The 21,577-nt window shown below is 30.8% G+C and overlaps 1 long non-coding RNA gene across 1 annotated transcript; it reads left to right on the plus strand.

Annotated features, from left to right (window-relative positions):
* Positions 1 to 17,098: 17,098 nt before the first annotated feature.
* On the plus strand, positions 17,099 to 19,983 carry LOC121128409 (uncharacterized). Its single transcript, XR_005868143.2, has 2 exons — positions 17,099 to 19,554; positions 19,626 to 19,983. It is a non-coding gene; the product is annotated as an uncharacterized lncRNA (long non-coding RNA).
* Positions 19,984 to 21,577: the final 1,594 nt, after the last annotated feature.

Genomic DNA, 21,577 nt, shown 5'->3' on the forward strand with positions numbered 1-21,577 from the left:
CAAAAATCTGAAGCAACAACATGACTGACTTCTGGTCTGCCTCCACGTGGTCCTTTTCCAGGCCTGACATCAAGCCCCATGACTTTGCAAATTATGCTGTCTCGAAGAAAAAAGTCTGCGCCACCTCTTATCCAAATGTGGGTTCACTACAAGCTGCCATTATGTCAGCGGACACACAAAAATATATAGCTTAATTTTTAGTCAACTCTTGATGTTTCTGCTCTAAACTGTTCTAAACGATGATTGGTCCAATTTGTATTAGCCTCCTTTCAGTTGTTAACAATTATCTACAACTATTGACTAATAATTTGATAGTTAGAAGAATTGTTGTACCTACTGATATGATTTTTCTATTTCTTTTTGGAGGAAAGGTTACGTTATACAATAAAAGTAAGGAAGGATAATGATAATATCTTCTTTTTTTTTTAACTAGGATTAACCATTTTAAGATCTAAAAAATCACTCTGATCTTGTAAGTCGACATTTTTTTATTCCAATTCAATTTTATTTCATTTTCAACTTATGTTGCCAATGTCTTTCTTTTACTATTTATAGTTTGTTTTTGACAGGTACATGACGGGCAAACTTCACAATTTCCAATATTATATCAACATTTTCGAAAATTTGCCTTCCAGATCAGAAATCATCTCTGGCATCAAAATTACCAAAACGGAATAAACAAAACCAAAATGGATGTTACAATGATAGGATCATAAGAATACTCATATTTTTATACTATTGGCTTGCATTTTCGCCTTATCTGAAGAAAAACTGTAAAAAATATGATGTGTTTTATTTTTGCTTTTCTCCATGTTTGACAACCACTCAAACAAACCTGAGTGAAACAATCGCAAAACTGTCTAATAAGCTTTTTAGTTGAAAATTTTATCTTTTTTGCCTTCCAAACTCCTTTTTGAGAGCTCAGAATGTGAGCTTCTTAATTGTTTTTTTGTTAGTTTATTTACATTCTGAAATTGTTATTTTATTTGTCCCTTTTATTTGGGGATTTGGATTGGGACAATGAGACACGCTCTTTTAATAGCCAAAAAATAGAAATTTGCTCCCTCTTTGGCTTGCATTGGGACCAAATGTCGACGTCATATCAATTTTTTTGAAATCTTACGTAATGTTAAGACGAAATACATTCATTTAGTTTATTTTTGTCACAATGGAAGAACTTAATACGGAGATGTCAGAGATACAGTTCACCGAGAAGAAACGGAGATGCACCGTGGTTATGTGCCTAATTAATCATCAAGGACAAATCAGTAGCCGAAACATCTGTATACACCCTCATTGACCGGTCCCCAACGAGGTCCTATGTCTCAATTGGAAATGAACTTGAAGTCAGTGACAAGGCCGTTATGTGCAAATACCACAGAATAATAAATTAAATCAATAGAAAGAATTAGGCCCTATCTATTGAATTGATTTATGAATTATTGATGTTCTTTAGTTTTAATAATAAGTTCCCCAGACTCAGAGTCAAGTAGAAAAGACAATTCACTATCACCAAATATATTAAGGCAACTCTTACAATTTGTCTTATTTCGTATACGCTTTGATATATATCTAGCAATATAACATAATAAATTGCCTTCATCTATATTCATATCCCAATCTATGATTATATCCATTAAGAACTCAGACAATTCACATCCAGATTTATATTTTTCTTCTTCGCTTGAAAACTCGTGAAAGATTTTTTTTACATTATTGAAATTCCGTTTTGAAAATTTTACAAGAATTTTGAGACTGATCTCTGCATTATAATGTATCTTACATTCATAAAATAATTTGAGCCATATCAACTTCGAAAATGTCCAAATCTTCCTTTGAGGGAGTCAAAACTCAGAAAACATTATTCCAAGTATGAAATTTTTCCTGTCACAAATTTGATGATAGTTCCTGCTATACTCTATAGTCTCATTAGATAATCTTAGATGTGATCCTTTAGAGATAGGTGCCACTTATCTAATCAATTGCCAAAATATGTTAAATAATTTAAATGATCTGTATTTTGAAAGGTGATGAGAAAACTGATGTAAATTTCTCTTCATTTAATTTAGAATTGGAGTCCTAACATTTATTATTTCCCAAAATTTCAAAAATTTCCTTAAAAAAATAATGGTATTCTTAAAATGAATATGTCCATTATTACCAAAAAATTGTATTCCCTCAATAATGGATCAATGAAATACTGAAAAAAATAATGATACCTTAGTATTTTTTATATTAAAGGGATTAGTTGATCTTTCCAAAAGTCTGAGAGTAGATTTGGTAAATTTTACATGTTCTTATTTGTAAAGTTGAAATTGTGATTATCCAATAAATTTATCTCCAAAGTTAGGACAATCAAATATTTTTCTTTTGTAAAAACTGTTGAATATATTTTTAAAAACATGGCTTGGATCAAAAGAGTAAAAAAAAAGTATAGAATGAAGGCTTGTCACTTGAAGTAAACCATTACATAAAGATGAATAAAAACTTCAATTAGCTCCAAGATTATTGCACATAAGCCCCACTACCGAGAAGCTACAATTCTTTAAAATTGGTAAAAGGAAACTGACCATATTCATCAGTTGTTGTTTTTTTAATTTGGCATGGGGTTGAAGATACCAGATCCTAATAAGAAGTACCACAAAATGTAATCATTGCAGTTAATATAGTTTTGGTCGGTACTCCACTATCGCAACCATAAACAATTCATCCGTGATATTCAATCCTTTTCTCTGTATATATCTGATCAAATATAATATAGATCTTCATTAAAGTCTCGGGACCTTGCCTGAATGTATATTTCATTGTTTTAATTTATCCCAACTTAGACGTTACAAATTTGAGATATCCTATGAAGATATCTAACTGAAAGCAGTGTCAAAAGTTCTTTATCTAGCCTATCAAAGCTGGGAGAGCAGTTCTCCCATAAAATTATAGTTACAATTAAACTTTGAGGAACATCTCCTTGAAAATTTAGATTTTTTATTAAATTTATTTGATGAGTTAAGAACTTCATTTTTCTTATTTTTCCATCCTATTCAAAATAGGGATTTTTTCCAAGAATGAAAATTGTACAAAAATACATCTTCTTTCAAAACATTTCCCTAATATTCGTTACCTCCAGGAGCACTACACTTCTTGGCCATTTTTGTGAGTATTAATTATTTAAACTTTAGGCCAAAATCAATAAGAACAAACAAAAATTATCAAAGCAACTCCTAGTGTTAACTATTTTTCTCAGCTCTTCTACCCCTCTCTTGCAGCGGGCTCGCTTGAGCTTTTGCTTACAGGTTTCTAGTATTATAAGGGTAAAAAATGATATGTTAAACCTGAAAACTTGAAGTAGATATTTTTGGGAGAACATGAGCTTAGCTATCATGACGTTTCATTAGATTAGCTGTAAGCAGCTCTGAAAATAAAGGAAACTCAAATGGGCACTCAGAAGAGCACAACCCTCCCCTTATGGTCATTGTTTAACGTTTTGAACTTTCAAAAATTAATGGTATCTTACTGTGACCATATAAACATAATCTTCGTACTAAGTAAGATCACAATTGATATTTAAATTTGGCAGTAATCCTGGAAACCAACGGGCAGACAATCAAACAGTGTCAAAAACCTAAAATCCATTCAACTTCTTTTGCGGGGCTAATAAATACAAATCCCACTCCGTATCCACCAGGGACATAATCAAGTACTACTCCAATGTCAATATTCAATTCTTCCCTGAGTTTAACTTAACGTATATTAAGTTTCGTGGAAGTTTTTAGAAATTGGTGGGTCTAAAAAGATGTTTATTGAGTTATTAAGTAAACTATTGAAAATTGTATTTTTATAAAATTAGATCGGTTAAATAAATATGAAATATAAACATATAAAAAGAATTACCCTATAGTTTATTAATAAATCTTCAGTGTTTTTTCATCTTTCTTATCTACATCCAGGGGTCTGTGCAGGATTATATATTTTTTGAATTTCTGGAAAAAAATCCCTGGACCTGAATTTGATCAAATGCCCTTTCATAAATATTTTTCCTCCCTGTTTTCCAAAAAAAAATTATCAAATGCGATTATTACATTTTTTAACGAAACAAAAATTCAATGATTTGGTGGGAGGGATAGAGTGCCCGTGACATCATGCACTTGTGATTACTTTATGCTCAGGTGTTCTCGACTTAAGTATTATAAAACTAATGGAGTGACATGAAAAATTATTCTCTTTAAGAAAATGAACGTAGGCTCAAAAATCTGTCGCTCTTACCTCAGAAAATTCCTACGTCAGATGGAGTAATTGTAATTTAACTATAATATTCAATTATACTTCATCAGTGCAACTCCATTTGATCCACGTTAAAAAAAACAATGATAGAAGCTCAGATTACTAACTAGAAAAACTTTAGTAATCGGTTTAGGTCATATTTTCTAAGTCTATAGTCTTTATAATGATCACCGACACAGACAAACTACATTGAAATAAATAGTAAAGTTAAGAAAGTTTAGTACTAAGTCGAAGCATTCTGTTTGACCAACAGTTGCTAAAGACACCATGGAAAATTATCCATATTACTTCTGACGACATTACTCTAATTTTCTTCGGCTGTCTACAAAGTGTTGACCCAATACTTGAAGTAACATGACTGAATTACAAAAAACGTCATTTTTATGGAATCCAAAAAGACAACTCCAAATCAATTTGTAATATGTTCAAATACTATACTTTTTATTCAATATGTTCTACTTCACAAGCAATAACAGATACGTCGGTGAAAAGGTTGACAGTCCTTTATGATGAAGTCCCACGTAACAGACATTATTCTCCAAACTACAGTGTCCGTTGGGATGAGGGCAAGGCTGGAGGAGGGGATACATGTGAGGCAGGCCAGAAGTCAGCCTTATTGTTGCTGCAGAAATTTTGGTTCTTTTTATCTGAGTGAAGCTGTAATGGACTTTTTGATGTTGTAAGGAGTCCGGATTTAGATGTCAATAGTCTTTCCAGCCTTCTAAGCAATGACACCGGCATGGAAGAGATCGCAAACATGTTGCTTTTTTTCTTTTCTTTTTTTTCCTCTGAAATTTTCACGGGGATAAAATCGTCATTATGTGTTACTGCAAGTTATCGCTCCTAATTCTTTATACTTTCTCATTTCCAACAAAAAAAATTAAGAATCTAAGAATTTAGGAATTCGTTAGTAATTAAATCAATCCTTTTTAAAAAACAAATAGTTTTTCACTCATTTACAATCATTCTTGAAAATGAATATTAATTAATGTTTTGGTTGTATTAATTGAAATGATTAATTGATTTAGGTTATATATTTATAGAAATTAATGATTTGATCATTAATTGCTTGATATTGAATGATATTGAAACTTAATAGATTTGATATTCTATACATATTTCTCATAAGTACCGGTATATTTTTTCATTAGTTATATAAGTGTAGACTTTGATCCAAAGGAAACTGTTATTTTCTAATTCCCAATTCAATTGTCATATTATTTTTGTATCATATTGGTACACATATCCAAAACATATGTTGACTACAAGCCATGTTACATTGCTGGATTGTTTTAGACGTCTAAAAGTGTAAAACGTCTTTCGCCCTACTTTGAGATTCTCAGTTATTGACAAATATGTAAATAAATAATCATTTGTGTCTTTTGTTAATTTTGGATTGAAATTTAACTTCACTAGAACTGAAATATTTATTATTGTAATAAGAAATGTCCAGTATATGTTTGAAGACGGAATTGAGTTTTTTTTGCAAAGTTTAACATTTCCATTTCCTGGAAGTCCTTCTCTGGGTAACCCTTTCTAAAGTTGAGAATAAAGACTGTGGCAAGAACATTGCAATAATTATATGTAAAAATATCAGCACGTCTTCAGATGGAAATACATTTGAATATAATTAAAGATGTAAACAATATTATTGAAAAAGAAAAAGACAATTAACGAGGTCATCCTGAAAATTTTTAGAATATTTGGAAGAAGATCAGCTTAGATGTCTTGACGTTTTATTAAATTAGCTATTAGCAACTATGAGAATAGAAATAAACACAAACTTCACTCCGTATCTAAGAATGATAAGGGCAGGAATGAATCCGATATCGATTCTCAATTCTAGTCTAAGTTTAACAAGGACTTCTAGATATAACTCCCCAAAAAATCATCAGTTTTACTTTTCAAATATTATGCAATTGTGATTACTATATTTGTATGTGTTCTCTCTTTTAGAATAATAATAATAATAATAGCTTTCGATATTAAAAAACATATATTCAGGTAGCAACTACAAAAAGCCGGGGCCTCTTCTATTATAACACTATATTCATTTATGAATACAATTTATAACCAGAGATGCTTAAAATATGTCCTTCTGGTATGTAAAGATAAAAAAGCTACAAAATGAGCATGATAATCCTGATTTTGAAAAATATGTAGGAGGAGAGCAGCTTCGCTGAATCTTCACAAATTTATATTTACAATCCGTTCCTAGAAAAGTCTCTTTCAGAAATGGACGAAGTAGCTGCAGAATTATCAAAAAAATAAAAGGAGTTCAAAAAGCTTGTAGCTATTTGTGAATATCTAATATCCCCAAGAACGATAATTAAATCAATATCTAAAAGATCAATCTCTGACTCTGGGTTGTCTTCGGAAACTATGAATACATTTGGGAGATTCGATATTGCCGATGAAAAGGAAAGTTCATCCGAAAATAAATTCACATAAAAGAGTAAAACATGAATCGATGAAAACAAAAAAATCTGCTAAAAGACTTGAAAAAATATTTTTGAAGGTATTATAAATCCGAAATCAATAATTAGAATAGCGTTTCACAATAATTATTAGAAAATTTTTGGATGCTGATGGAATTGACCAAAAAAAAGTGAGATGTTGCTCGATATTTACATACAATAACTATATTCATAAGTTTTTATCAAGTAGCTTCTAGACCAGAGAATATAAAAGAAAAAATATATATTCCTCATGTTCTGAGATTACTTTTACTACTTACTAAGGTTTTGATTTGGATAGATAATGGGACATTTCTTAGAGGCCTGTGACAATTGTATAACCATGCACAATATTAGCAAGTGTTTTGCAAAACAAATCGAGCACATATTTAACACACAGTTGGGTTAAGAACAATAATGAAGTTACCAATAGTTCGCAATTTTTACAGACTAATATTGACTCATTTATACTAAGGGGAGAAATTGGAGCAATCATTACGATGGAATTCAACATGGCCTTGCACTCTGTAGGCCATAATGTTACAAAATTTGCTGTAAATAACATCTTTCCACGACCTTTTTAATTCAATCCGTGCTCTTCTAATCAATATATTTATATTTTTTGTGTAATTTAATAATTTAGAAATATTTTAATATTTATAACAATGATAAAAAGCTCATAAAAAGAAAATTAATATATAACAAAAAAGTGTATTTATATTTTTTATAACACAAGTTTCTTTTATTTTATCATTTGTATTTTATAACATTAAATGGAATGAAGATATTGCTGAAGAGGGAGAGAAAAAAGATGGTTTATCCTTCTCAAATAGTTACTTTTTTCCAAATGCTAAATTTTCAAACAATATTTCAAAATAATTTAAAATAACTTTGCCTTAAATTGACTGTTTTGTTTGTAAAAATTGGGATGTACACCAAAAAGAAAGACAACACAATGCAAACATTGTGGGCATGTGTACAAACATAATAAATTTGAGAATCGAATGAAAATTGAGTTTAAAATTGACAAATAACGCTTTCTTTTTCTTTAGACTTCGTGGGTAATTCCATGACAAATTTTCTTGAGGATACAGGTTAGACTCAAATTTGATTTGTGGCTCATCCAAATACTTCTACTTGGAAATAAAATGTTTGATTGATAACTTTATCAAACTTTAATTTCATTTTATGACGGAATTAACATTTTGAATAGTCTTTGATTTATTGATTTCTCATCCTAAATCCCTTGTCACTTAAAGATAAATAGTATACACAGTTGAAAAAAATGGATAAATAAAATTTGTTTAAACATTTGTAATGAAAAAAAAAAAAAAAGAGTCAACCATGACCTTAGTTTTTGATCAAAATATTTCAAGATTGGTGGTATATAATATTTTTGAAATTTTAACTATTTGATGATAAGATATTTACTTATAAACCCTTTCTACTAACTGTAAATATAGCATAGACATGAACTTAGCTTAATGGTGTTGTTGTTTTTTTAAATCCAATTTTCATTCATGCATAGTCAAAAATAGATTTAATCTAACATACCTATTTATAGAATAAATAAAAATATTATCCAAGGTACGACTACATCTTTGTCTTTTATAGTATGCTGTAATCAGGCTGTAGAAGCAGTAATGGGGTGAACGTAGTTTCATTTTAGAGTCAAAATATTAAAGTTTCATTGGAAATACAGTCAATTGCTTTAATGGGTTGGAGTAGTGAGGAACGTGCGTTTACCCACGAAAACAAATAGAATGTTTAAAAAAGTTTAACTAAATACAATTTAGCTCCTCAGTTTTTATTTATGCGATTTATAAAAAACCATTACACTGCTTCAATTTCTAATATACCAAAAAATTATTTTTTCAATTCATTTTCCTGATTTCCAAAATTCTTTGAATGCAAATATCTCAACCTATAATTATGCTAATGAGGCTAAAATTGGTGCCATGCACACATGATAAATTGGTACAGTTTTTCTATTCGTGTAATTAAAACTGGATTTTTATCCGGAAACCACAACATTTTGATCCCTTTTGCGGAATTGCCAATGCCTAATAACTTAATCAACTAACAATATACAACTATAAGAAATTTTTTCGATAAATTGGATTGTACTTGTATTCAGTAACTATCTCTCTAAGATCTCTCAATAAAATGATACTAAAAGAGAAACAAAAAGGTGAACAAATTACTGGTAATTAGAACACTTAAGCTCTGTTTATTCAAAAATGAGAAGGTCACGTATATTATATTATTTTCAAAACTGTCTTTAAAAAAACTATAAGTCTTTACTATCATTTTTATCAAAAATATATTTGGAGAGATTTAAAAGACTTGTTTTATTAGTTTTTGGGAAAAGGAAGTTATGTTACTACACCTTGTATATATAACATACCATTGAAAATTATTTAAACAGTTGTAAGAATAACCTATACAGATTTTTAAATATAATTGATATATAAAGTTTTCAGTTAATAATAATTTATATGATTAGTTATTGTATTTTAAAAATCATGTATTTACATTCAAATTTAGTGTTGATTTAAACATTGCAAGTTTAATATTAATTAAACAATCAATTTATATTTAAATGTCTTCATAATATGAGGGGGATTGAGAGGGTTTTATAACTTTAGTTATTAGCAAGTATGAAAACTTATATAAAATATAGATTGCTAATGATAATGGTTGGGGTTTGAACGTGGCTCCTCCAAGGAGCAGGTACTTTGACATGGGAGGCATTATGAGTGATGAAAATCGTGTGTATTTTGGGCATGTTAAAAAACAGAAACCGAAAATAAACATGGTCGAATCCAAGGATATCATGACGTTTCATCAGATCAGCTTACTTTGAATGATTATCAACTCTGATGATTATCCTCAATTCTACTCTGGGCGCATCAAGGACTTATAATTTTAACTCTGCAACAAATCCTCTAGGTTACACCCCCTATTTTATGAGGACACGAAAATTTTCATTCTGGTATTGTGCTGATCAATGAATGATATGGTTTCAGTTGTATGTAGTAGAAAAGAAAATTTAATGATTGTCTAATCCTAGATGGAAACTTATTCAAGCAATACTGATCGATTGAGTTGAGATCCCTCTACTCCAATAATATATTCTTCGCTTTGCAAAGTTACTTCCTTATTATTAAAAGCTAGTGATATCTGAAATTCAACTATACGCTGTCGCTGTCTCCTATTTCAATATAGAAAGAGAAAGTATGACGTGCAGGCCAACACTTACAATGTACCCAACTATGTTTTTGATTTTGACGTATGCATAGTTACGTAGCCTCATTATTCAGCAATTAAATTATTTTATTTTATTTGTGTTTCATCTAAATTATATTGATTAAAACCAAATTTAATGTAGGCCTTAATTTTGAACAAAATAAAGATCAAATTATATCAACAAAGTGTGTAAACATACCATGAAGAACTTTGCCTTTTCAAGACAAACAAACACGTACCGGAGTTTTTTTTTTTTTATAAAAACAATTTTTTAAGCCTTCGTTAGTTAACTGTGGTTTTTTATTTCTCAAATTTGAAAAATAAAAAATTGAATTTTATTGCCATAACTTTTTTACATGTTTCCGAAATTGCCTGTATTTATAAAAATATTTTTTGGGTGTTTTAAAAAAAAAATCCAGGAATTATATAAAATTTTCTCTTTTTGCAATATTTAATACAGGTTTGGTCTATTTAGCTCATTTTTTTGCTTATAAGTGTTTGTTTTTTTAAGTGAGGCAACTTACATTGCTTCTAATTAATATCTGTTATTTCAAATATCATACACAACTTAATAAAAATGGATAAGTAACTAAATTGGTACCCAAAATTCGTTTTAACTAATGAGTATTTCTTTTTTTTTACATTCTTTATTTGGTGTATATACAGAACATACATATATACATAAACCGGAGTAATTGCGTGACAAGTACAAAAATAAACATTATGGTTTATACTTCATGCTCTGGGGTAAAATTTCAACTAATATTGTAAAAACCAATCTATATAAAAAACATCAGCAAACAAACAATCAAGATAAATATTTGCTAAAATTTCTTAACAACCTTTTTAAAATATTTTTATGATTGCGTGAAGTTGATGGAAGGTACCGGATTTATTCTCCTGAAAAATTTCATGACTCACATCCTGATTTAGGAACTTTTGTTGTGAGAGGCATAGAGGGAGGAAGCTGTCAAGATGATACCTCTCAACTCATCTTCCCAAACGTTATTAATGATAAGTTGATCGACTCCTACAGACATTAAATTCAAGTGATGGACATATAGTGAATGAATATTTGGACATGCGAAAGATGTGTGCAAACTGAGTGCTGTAAGAGCTCACAATCGATCTGGCGGCCTTAGTGACTTTTCCTGTTTGCAGACCTCAAAAAAATCTTCGCTGGAAATAAAATTTGAAGATAATGAAGTGGTAATCGTCGAAACTGGGGCCTATTTTAAGACCAAGGAGAAGTCGTTATATAAAAATGGTATTGTAAAAATATATGACCACTATAATCGTTGAATTACCCTCAAAGGTAACTAAATTGAATAAATAAATTGACTTTTGCCTACGAACTTTTCTGCCTAGTTAATACCTCATGGTTAGAGCATTTTTAGCTAGTATTCTTTTCTTTTTTCTTTTTTATTTGAGTTTCTTTTTAATAATTTTTCTAATAGAAATAAGAATGAATTAATTATAAGATATAACCAAACCTTTCCTCAACGATGTTTTACTATCTTTCAATGAACATAGGCTTCGTTGTTGAAATGTGGCTTAATTCTAAGTTTTCAAACCTGTATTACCAGTATCATGTGCATCTTTTAATATTGCAATCTTGAATTCTGGGATATTTACATATTCATTATGCAATCTTCTTATTCTTATCATGTATTTATGTCAAGATGTGAATATACCTATTATTAAATAAAGAATATTCAAATAGTTGGGAAAAATTATATAATTCACTATATGCCTCCCGCATAGTTCGAGATCTTATTTGAAGAAACTCTATTGGAAGGAAAAATTCAGAAACATAATGAATATGAGACACAAAAAAATCAGTCCATAAAGTGAGATCGAATAAAAATCGGTCTACAAAGAGAAACCGAAAAAAATGGTCCACAGTCTGGACCGAAAAATCAGTCTAGAAAAATTACTTAAGACCGAACCTAAAAAAAATTCAGTGTTGGACCGAATCGCAAAACTAGTAACTACCTTCACTTGCTTTGATCAATAATCAAAGTATTGATTTTTTTTTCAGATGAGGATTTCATTACCGTTTATCAGAAACAAGGTATGTAAATCGAATATTCCTTAGTCCAACTACAGGAGTGGCATGTTTCTCAGATAAAGGGAGCGGGGATCAAATTGTCGCCAAAATATTTTTCTACAAAAAAAACAACACAAAATATACGTTTTTTAACTTTTTTATTGAAAATCAAAACTATGACGAGCATATAGGTATAGAGTAGCCATTCATTCGATATAATCACCGTTGGCAATAATAGCGGCCTCAATACGGCCTCTGAACCGGCCGCAGGCTCTTCTGACCATCTCATTGTCCATGTTGCTGAATACCTCCGTGATGGAGTCCACCAGGCTGGCCTTTGTGCTATGGGGATGTCTGTTGGTATATCTCTCGACATAGCCCCAGACAAAATAGTCCAAAAGATTAAGGTCGGGAGAGTTAGGAGGCCACAAATCCTTGGTTACGACGTCATAACTGTTCTCGGTTAACCACTGTATGGAGATTTTGGACACATGGCAGGGTGTTGAGTCCTGTTGCCACACTCAGGGCCTGTCTCTGGCCTTCATGGACCTGGTAGAGTCATCCTCAACCATCTTCTTCACCTTGTCGACAAAGTCGGTGTCCCTGACCTTCCTGTCGGCGCCCTCCTCCTTAGGTGCCCTCTTTATGGTGGCATCAACATTGCAGGTGTCCTCTAGCTTCTTACAGATACGCTGAACAGTCCGTAAATTCACTCTTAATGTTGAACAATCGTTGAATTGGAGATTTCACCTCCATTATTAACCAATACCATGACTACGGCGGACCTCGAAAGCTCCTCGTTCCACTTATAGCTCTTTATTTCCTCATATGATGACGGCATGATGCTAACTGAACTACGTATCGTCAGCTGACAAGAATAGCTTTCCTATTTGGTAATCGGTTTTTTTATTTGATAATGTCGTCTTCAAGTTATCAAGGCTTAAAGTAGGCGACAATTTGATCCCCGCTCCCTCTATATTGGAAATTCATTGTATTAATAACAGCCACAATATAAGTAAGTTAATATCAAGGTCCTCAATAATTTTCTTACCTCTAGGGTGTATGAAAAAAACAAAAAATAACTTTTTTTTAAAGACATAGATGTAGCATTGTTTCAACCTCTATTATAACCATATACCATTACTATTAAAAAGTTACTTACAGAATTTTTTTCAATAATAGATAAGTTTTTGAATAAGATCAAATTAATAACTTTAAACTACATTGAAGATTTTATAACGAATTACTTATAATACGATAATATTAGTTTAACAATCAAAGCATTATGAGTATTTGTCTTCTGTGTCTACTGTTTTTTTTTTTTCAATGTCAACAGCATAAATATAAACAATAAGCCAAATTATATCGTTAAAGTACTGTACATTCTATATCATATCATCTATAAATTCTTGAACTTGAAAAAACTATCTTTATAGAGTCAAGAGGAATGTTCTATATTTTATTCATTATTAAATTTTCTTCTTATATTTAACAATTATAATTTATGGAAATGCATTAATAAAAATTTACTTTATCTAAAGTATTTAAATATAAATTACAGTTTTGTAGTCGAATACGTTTATCTTAAATTTAAATAATGAATACTTTTTAATATTCATTTTTTGGGAAATACATGAATGCTTAGAGAAAATAAAAATTATTTTAAAGGTTAATTCACAAAAAGTGTAGTACATATATTAAACTACAAAGATACTTTAACAAATATTAATAGTTATAGACAAATAATTATAATGAATTGGAATTACAAAAGTTACTATCGTTGTTATTGTAAAAATATATACAATCTAGGAGTAAATAGAGGAAATATGGTTTGTGCTAGCTTCATGAAATTTTGTCTGGTGATAGGGAATATATTAACTATTCTGAAGTTTACAAAAAAATAAAAAAAAAGAGGTATGCAAGTACCACTTCGAAAATAGAAACGATTATCTGTGACTTGGATTATATATAATTCACGTTATTTATTCTTGGAAATCAAATAATAACTTGAAAAAAAAAGTTAATAATTAATTAATATGTTGAAGCACATACATTAAACTTCAAAGACATTTAAACAAATATTAATAGTTATAGACAAATAATTATAATTAATTGAAATTACAAAAGTTATTATCGTGGAGATTGTAAAAATATATACAATCCAGGGGTAAATAGCGCAAATATGATTAATGCCACATTTATAAAAAAATTCAAATGATATGTTAAATATTCCGAACTTTACAAAGAAAAGTAATTAAAATAAAATACCTAAAACATTACGAAAGTTATATGCATATTACTTGAACAATACTTATAAATTATCTCCTCCCTGCAGAGTACAAAATGAGCGCCCCTACAACTTTTTTAACATGCCTACTACTTGGTATATAGTTACGTATTATATTCGAGTATCGTGATACTCTTTCATATTATTAAATCTTCCATTTGATTTTCATTTTTCGAGATGTAATTGACGCTCTGCAACACTAAAGTACCAAGAATCTGGATCTCAATAATACAAAAAATATTTTTACTAATGCATTCATATTCTATATTTGGCAGTATCGTAGATTTTTGAAAAATTATTTCTAGAACTGTTATTTTCGTAATGTCTTGATGTATTTTTTTGTTGAAAAATATCACCTCCATCGTGTTGAATAAGCTCCGATCTGGAGATAAATTCTTTTTTTATATGCTTAAATTAAATACCAAAGATTAGGATGTGAAGATGTAACTAGCTCACTCTTTTTATTTTCGAACAAACACATTCTATAATTTGATGGACTTAGTGCACCTCCCCGCCTGTTGTTTCTTCTTCCTCTTAATTTTCCGCTGTATGTCAATTTGAAATATGCAATTAATTCAATGGGATTTTTTTCATCTTCAGATTATCGATCACATTATTTGCTGGCAGAAATGTGAGTGAAGAAAATTGACTCATTTATAAACTGAAGTCACTGTCTCTGTGATAACGTTTTTGAAATGTAAGATCGACAATTTTTTTTTTTTTTTTTTTTTTTTTTTTTTTTGTATAATTTTTAAAAGAAATGAAAAAAAAACTATTCGATTCACAATAAAGGAAAATAGTCTGAACTGCATTGATAGAGTCAATTTCATAATCTACTAAAACAGAGTCAAGAGATTCTGAAATCATTTACTTTAATTTTTTGATTAAATATTATGTATATCTCTTCTGTTTTACTTGGTAGGAGAGCAAATTTTCTTGAGATGGAAGTGTTTTGAACAATTGTGTTAATTGTAAAGACTCGATTGTATATGTCTGGTGCAATTTTAAAAGTCCCATCTATTGCCCATTTTTTATGCTTTGCATTCCTGGATTTGTACTAAATATAAAATTCGATTTTTTTCATTACCCCTAGAATCGTATAATAGAAAATTTTCTCAATTCTCTTGCAATGCTGCAAACTGGGGTAGAATAGAATATCCTGTCCGAGAGAGAGGAGCAGATGGGAAATTGTGAGTCTCTTGTTTCCAGATTTTAAGCATCTGGATATATTTCTTAATGTTCTGCAATAGTTTCCCGATTAAGATTTGACATGCTATTTGAGACAAGATAGCGTGTTGTTTGATGAGGGTTGGCTTTAGAATTTTCTTTCAGTTCCCTTTTGAATTCAATAGTCTTCAATTCATCATATATCCCCTCATGTCAGTGTCCATTGATAAATTTATGGACTGTGATATTTTCTAAGTCTGAATTAGAATTGCAAATTTCAAAATTCTCCATTCGAATTTTCGTCATTTTTTTGATAAATGTATTGAAATTTATCCACAAGCAACAACTATTTATTTCACTTTTGATTAACTTTTTCCTTTTATAAAAATAAGTATCTGATAGTAGAGAACAAAAAAAATTGAATATTAATTTGCATGATGCGTGGCATTTATAAAAATAATTAATAACAGAGTACATCTTAAGGAATGTACAAAATATAGAATACGGTCCTCGCTCAACGAAAGGGCCTCACGCTTTTATTTTTTTTTATTGCATATTCCATGAAGGAAGGTTAAAAAAAACATTCAAAAATATGTGCATGCTGAATTAATGTTACAGAAGTATACATTGAACTAATATATCCTATAAATTTAAAAAAAAAATTAGCGAATATGAGACATACACGTATTTGATTGGACCTATGAAACTTGATTTTTATAAGTACTAAGATTTCCACGCCCAACCAGAGGGCTTGAAAGAATTAGTTGGTATTATAGGGGTTGCTTTGATGTATTGAATTAATTGGCAGCGGTGTTTAAGGATCCAGGGGTACCCTCAAGTACCCCGCGCAAGAAGAGCTTGGAACTATTTTTTATATATTAGAGGGGGCCCTTGGATGTATGTGATGCTATGGTGATAGTTTTTAACTATCCCAGGGAACTCAGCCAACTTTGTGGTGTTAAAGGGGTTCCTTGGTAGACGTATTGGATGAATTGGTGGTGACCCTTGTTGATGTCTTTTATTTTAAGGGCCTAAACAGCTAAGTCTTATAACTATTAAAACCTTTTTTTTTTAAATTCATATAAAGGAAAATAGTTAAATATTTGATCTCAAAATGGAACCAACAAATAGAAGGACTTATAAGGACTATAAAATTGTATCCCTCTATTGCTTAGTTTTATTAATTATAAAGGGTGATTCAAAACGAGCGATTTTTGGATTGTAGAAATAAAACACATAAAATATTATATTATGGCCAAAACTTTGTTATGAACCGAAAAAACAATCCTTTACAATTATTTCTAGAAAATAATCCTCTTTATATGTTCACTGCAACTGGCCTCCATTCTTTCGCCCCCTTTTTTGGATGACGCGTTCGAGCATTGTGACGTGAATCTCACGAATAGTTCACTCAATATTTGCTTCCAATGCTTCAATCGTCGTTGGTTCATCCACATAGACTTTTGCTTTTACGTAGCCCCAAAGAAAAAAGTCCTAAGGTGTGATATCACACGATCTTGATGGCCAATTCGCCGGGCCAAAAAAGTTAATTGTTCACCAAAATTGTCCAAATAATTGTTCATCTTGTTGGAAAAATATCATCGTGGAGACAATGTGCTTGAATATGAGGTACCAAAAAGTATGTTACCATGGCGCGATAACGTTCACCGTTGATCTTCGGCTACACTCTCGGCTACGCTTGTAATATTTTCTACGCTGCGAGCTGCACGTGCCCTACTAGACGACGGGACATCCCAGCAAGTTGCTACCCCTTCAAATTTTTCGATTATTCTGCGAATTGTGGATTCTGAAGGTCGATTATGTGGACCATAAGTTGGGCGTAATTTGCGAAAAACTACTTTCACAGAAAGCTGATTTTCATAGTACAATTGAACCATTTGTACACGTTGTTGTGGCGTATATCTTTCCATGAAGAATTGTAAATCAATATTGAGTAAAAATGACGTATGAATTTGACAGAACTCGCGCGCCCTTGTCAAAAAATCCCTACTGGAAAAAACCGCTCGTTTTGAATCACCCTTTATCTCTGACTCTAAAATCTATGAAACCCTAAAAAATATCTTGGTACATTGTTATAGATAATTTTTAGGGACGTCATAAATTGCATTACAATTGAAAGAAACACCATTCAAACATATACACTATATATAGGTATGTATTGAATTGCTTATAATCGTCCCCGTAAAACTTGAATTTTTTGATATTGCTTTAATATAAAGTATATTGAAATGATACAACCGAATACGTATGTACACATACATATTTAATAAGTAACTAAAAGTTTCTGCATTTCCGAACGGGGTGTATATTTAAGTTTAGAAAAATATCCATAAATATATGTATGCTTAAGTATTTAGAGATTGGTTATTTGAAAATGCCTTTTAATTGAAAAAATAATGAGGAAACATCCATTGTTTGTTTTGCTAATATGGACATTTCCTTGCCAAGTTTCTTCAACTCTAAATTGTTTTTTCCTACAGTTTAGATAAAACTGGGCTGTTTGGTCAAATAAATTCCTGTTTGAGGTTAAAAAGGAAAACAGTTGGAAGAATTTCCCTTTCTTCTTATTTATTAATTCTTTCTCGAATTATTGTTGAACTAACATCTCCTAAAGGAATCTGTTGTTCGCTGAATACCTTTGACTTTGTACAATAAAATTAGTGAAATGCCGAAACAAATTTATCGCTACGCCTGGATTGAAATTAACAGAGGCCATAAAATTTGGAGCAACCTACTGGACGACAACAAAATATTTTGTCGAATATGCCGATGTTAGTACTTTTACAGCCCCCCATTCAGAGTCAAACAGACACTTAATGTCCTCGTCCCACAGCAAGAATAAAACTGCATACGAACAACATTTTACTAATGATGATTCTGACAACTTTAAAACCGACTTCTCAAAGATCCTAGTTTCCTGTAATAAACCCCATTTTCTCAAAGTTTATGAAGAAATATGTCGATAGAACCGTCCCTAGTAGTAGGACTCCACATAAATTAATGGAGGCTGTCAGCCAGGATGGTATCTACAAAATTAAAGGGAAAATTGGAGATAAGGATATTTTCATAGCTGTTGATGAGACTAAAGACAACTGGGAACGATCAATGAAAGCTATATTGATGGGTACTTTGGAGGGCCGTTTCTTGGGTCGGCCTTATCTTAAACGGTCGAAGATCTCAAAAGAAGCTACCCCAATTGAAACATATTATTTGTATAGCTCATGGACTCCATAACGTGGCTGAACTTGCACGTAAATAATTTCCAGACAAACGAGCTCATTTCAGAAAAAAACAACTATGTTTTTGAATTCCGGGCTAAGAGAACGGAACTTTACTGATTCTTACCAAATTCCCTTACCTTCAGCACCTATCGTCACACGCTAGGTAACTTGGTTGAAAGTAGTTGATTACTAATTCTATAACTTCGAAGTAATCAGGGAATATTTAAACAACCTCAATGAAAAAACACCAACGGTCGTTGAAGGTAAGGAGATTATCTATGATGAGTTTATTTATGAAGAATTGTCAATAATTAATCATAATCTCAACCCAATTACCGAGGGCATTACTGCGTTAGAAAGAAGACTCCCTTTACTTGTTAGCTTGACTATTGTCGATCATTTACGGGTCGATATCAAGCTTGAGCCATTCAAAACAAAATTAAATACATTTTTAAATGAAAATCCAGCGTACAACAATTTGCAAGACATAGCAAATTCTGAGGAGACAATTTACAGAAACACACCTTTTGTAAATTGTGACTTAGAGAGGATTTTCAGCATATTGAGAGGCATTGATACAAAAATAAGATCCTGTTTATCAGTAAAAAGTGTCAGGAGCAAGCTAATTATAAAATTGAATATTGAAATATTATAATCGTAAGAGTTAGTATTTATCGAATAACTTTTTTATTAATAAATTACATTTATTCCTAAATACAGTAATATGGTCAAGAACAACAGCATGAATGCTCTCAAAGGTGGTATCAGCTTCAAATGGCGTGTAAATAGTTTGTCTAACATCAGATTCTACCTGTAAAGATTTGGGTAAGTTATTATTGATGTATTTAAATATTCAAAAATTAATTAAACAAATACTTCTTCAAATTTGGGATTAGCATATACCTAAATGTTCATAATCTCCGGGATAAGGTGTTAGAAAACACCAGTAATATGGTCATGAACAACAGAATGAATGGTGTCAAAGGGGATTTTAGCTTCAAATGGCTCGAATAATTTGTAATATTTAGTGTTAATGACTTCAATTTCGTATCATTTGTCCCTAATAGTTTGTTGAATCCAATTGTAGTATTTAGTGTCGTTTGTTATTAGTAATTTGTTTCACTTTCCGTGTACAGCTACTATTAAAATTTCTAATTAATATTTTTCGTTATAATTAATCGTTTTTTATTTGTGTTTTCATTTCCCCCATACTTCTTTAACTTAATATCACAAATATACGTTATAATACTTTAATTTATAAATTTACTAGTAATTAATTTTAAAAAAAACATTTATTGGTACACATACAATCAGTACGGCACATGTAAAAATAACTTTAACTTTTGGTGCCCTGGTAATAGTTTGCCGGATTAGTTATCCTACTGCAGTCCGTCCTGAAGGGGTTTTAGGGGTGGTGCATTGTTTAGCCAACCGATATCTGATATCAGAATTCATTAAAAACTGGAGAGACTGGAGACAGAATGTCTAAATTTACAAATAATCTACTGCTACAGGTTAAGTGATAATCATAAGTTTTTGACTACTCATTGTATCACATATCATATATATTAGCAACTTTTATTAATATTTGTGAATAAATCTATAATATAGAAATTTGGAAGTTTTTTGATGATTTTCACGAAATAAATCAGGTATTCCTGAATTTAAAAATTTAAACTACTTTTTATATTCACTCTTCTACTTGGTTTTTGGAAGTTTTTAGAAAAAAAATCCAAAAATTATAATTTTTGTAAAAAAAATTCAAAAATTCACAGCTGTTTACAAAAATTTTTTTTTAGATAATTCAAAAATAAAATTCCAGGGATCCTTCTTCGCTTCATACTGAATTGTTGCTGCTTTTGAGTCAAGAGTGTCATTTAGATCAAAACTCTTTGACTTCTTACCAGCAGCTTTGACAAACATTGTCTCGCTATTCTTACTTTTCTTAAAAAATCTACCCACTAAATGAAAACAAAAATCCCCCAGATGCTGTCAAATTTGAGTGATTTTGACCAAAAAAATTATGTTCAAGTAGCAATTACAAAGAAAGTGCAATATTCAAATTGTATATTTCTTTAACATCTGTTATCCCACTTTGAACATTACCTTTCTGGCAGCTGTCCATTATTATTATCTCCTCGGGGCCCTCGTTAATGGTTTAAATGTGGAATGATTGGAAACGAATTAGCACAATATTTCGTCCCCTCTTTTTGAAGAAAAATTTGTTATTAGTATTGTGCAGGTCCTTATTTATTCAGTCCAATCCAGTCTTAAGACCGCACCTATCGGTAGTTAGAACTGTCAGTCCTTGGGACCAGTCCTTAAGACTGTTGCTTCTTTTGAAATTCCTTCGTTTTTGGTTATAAGGACTGCCAGTCCTTCGGACAGGTGCTTAACTGTCGGTCCTTGGAATTTTCCTTAAATATCGGTGGTTTAATCAGGCAAATAAGATATATATTAAAAGCATTACACATATCTTGCAAGAAATATTCATGTTTCATTATATCGCAATTTGAAACGAACGCATTATACTTTTACTTAGTTAGATAATTTATTTTATTATGTGACCAAAAAAACTCAATGACATCACGATAAATCTATTCTACCGTCTTTAAAGACTGAAAAGTAGGAATGGGCTGAATTGCGGTCCTCAGTCCAATATAAAAACCGACACAACACTGGTTGTGATCATACATAATTAGTGTTGGATCGGTATAAAAAAAATAAAAAGACTGAAGTCCTATCATTCGGTTCCTAATAAAATTTGTCAGTCCTAGAACTGGTCCAATTATCGGTCTTTTATGGAAACTACGACAGATGAAATGACGTTGTTACTACTAACTGCGTC

The sequence above is a fragment of the Lepeophtheirus salmonis genome, chromosome 13, assembly GCF_016086655.4.
Source record: "Lepeophtheirus salmonis chromosome 13, UVic_Lsal_1.4, whole genome shotgun sequence".
Classification (NCBI taxonomy): Eukaryota; Metazoa; Arthropoda; class Copepoda; order Siphonostomatoida; family Caligidae; genus Lepeophtheirus; species Lepeophtheirus salmonis.